Raw genomic sequence first — 2,031 nt, 5'->3', positions numbered from 1 at the left:
TTACATGATCAGCACACAGTGTACTTGAGTTCCACTCTACATCCTCTAAAACCATTAATAAACCAAATGCAGTTCCAAAATGTTCTGGCGATGGAGCAGTGGATACCCTGATTCATAAACCAAAGTGATGACTAAGAGTAAATGAGAAGTCAACTTAGCAGATCAATTTCACCCAACCTTCCACAAAGTAAAAATGGAGTGAAAGGGTGTCTATTAATTGCCTTAACACTATTGAAAAAAGTGAGAAAACAAACTTGGACATTCTTCTATATGGAGTTCTTTTGTCTCCTTCACAGCCATTGTTTGGTCTCCAATGTAAATATTCAATGGTTCTTGGAAACATTTGTTACTTCACAGTTCACCAGAAGCAATGTTGGGAAAAAGGTTCCTTATGTGTATCAAAATATAATTTTTGCCTCTCAAGTTAACTGTATGTGACAATAACAAACCATTCAAGTGTTATTCATACAAAATCATATGCCTCACCTACAATCAGAGACAGTAGTGGACTTATTTTGATGTACTGTATCTAATTGTGAGTTATGTTCCTATATTATCACTACATCTGTTATCTGCTTGTAACTTTTGTTTGCTTTAGATCATTAAGATTTGAAACTACACAGTTTTCCTTCTTAATTTTTTTCTTATCAACAAATTTGTTAGGGGAACATCATAAGATTGAAAATGGCAGTATTTGCAGGTGCATGCACAACTGCAAGGATTTAGGTTATTGGCTCCTTTAGCCCAAATGACAGCTTCAACAGTTACAGCAACTAGGCCAAGCAAGGATACAATAGTGAGTGTGCTTCAACAAAGCTGACCAAGGATACAATATTATCTTATCTATATACAATATTATATATCCTTATGGATAACCTGTCTTAAATCAAGGAGAGCCCAAACAAGTTGAAACTTCCTCACACTGTTTAATGCATGAATAAAGATACTGATATTGGGTTTAAAGCAAAACAGGTTATGTGTGAGAAAACAATTATCTTCTGCCGAAATACCAAGCAGTGTGGAGTTGTTTATGGAACAACAAAGGGATTTCCAGAACATCTATGCTGACAACAAGGTTCTAGTTGAGATTGAGATATTGCAGTAATCAAGACCGGCAGCTAATTTATAAGAGCATTCTTGATTAATTCAGTCATACAATGGAATAATTCATGTGCTTACTTCAACCACTGCTTTTAAAATGGGGTAGACTCCAAAGATGTTCACACGATTGATCACCATGGAGCTTCCAAAACTATTAAAACCCAAGAAGAAGAAACTGGACATACAAGGAGGGAAAAAGCTCAGAGGATGACATATATTTTGTACCACCAGTTTCTTCTGAATTATGTTTAAGGAAAATGAAGGAATGCAGGACACAAGTATTGGTCTATCAAAATAATTCAGGAGTAGGAGACCAGATAAGGCTCATCTTTGTTGAAACAACTGTGCAGCAGAGTGTAAATGTCACATGCCAGATTGTGGTGTACATACCAAGTACCTAGTGCCACAAAATAAAGAAACTGCTTTTTAAAAAACCATGACTCTGAAAAAGAAGGAATGCAGTCAGGAGTGCCTGATGAAAGTATCTAAAATTATTTGTCAGACAAATTGTTCACTTAACTGCTAAGGGTGACATTAAAACTCCCCATATATAGCTACATAGATATACCTACATGTATAGCTGTTTTGTCAACCAACAACACACAAAACAGAAGTGCTTTGTCCCACACTGTGGAATGGTCAACAAAGTAGAAAGTTTGTGATTCAGCTGTTGTAATATGATACAGTTTGGATGAAATTGTCCAGGAAAGAATAATCACATTCCTACCATCTGCTGCTATTGGATCCAGTTTGTGTATTGTTGTTCTCACATTTTGCTTGTATATGTGTTTTCTTCCTGACAACAATGTATTATTTTTTACATATTGTTTAAAGCTACTTGTATCAGCTATCATTTGTAACTTAAAAACATATGTACTTATTCGTGCTAGGCTGAAATAACAGCCAGCTCCAAAAACAAGAGGCATAATG

At 35.5% G+C, this 2,031-nt stretch overlaps 1 pseudogene; it reads left to right on the top strand.

Moving 5' to 3' along the window:
• The first annotated feature begins 684 nt into the window (after positions 1-684).
• LOC149048602 (uncharacterized) lies at positions 685-1,531 on the top strand (annotated as a pseudogene).
• The last annotated feature ends 500 nt before the right edge of the window (positions 1,532-2,031 follow it).

Source organism: Pocillopora damicornis, chromosome 3, assembly GCF_964200805.1.
Source record: "Pocillopora damicornis chromosome 3, jaPocDami1.2, whole genome shotgun sequence".
NCBI classification, from domain to species: Eukaryota; Metazoa; Cnidaria; class Anthozoa; order Scleractinia; family Pocilloporidae; genus Pocillopora; species Pocillopora damicornis.
The sequence above is the reverse complement of the archived record's forward strand: the minus strand, read 5'-3'. Positions and strand labels throughout refer to the sequence as shown.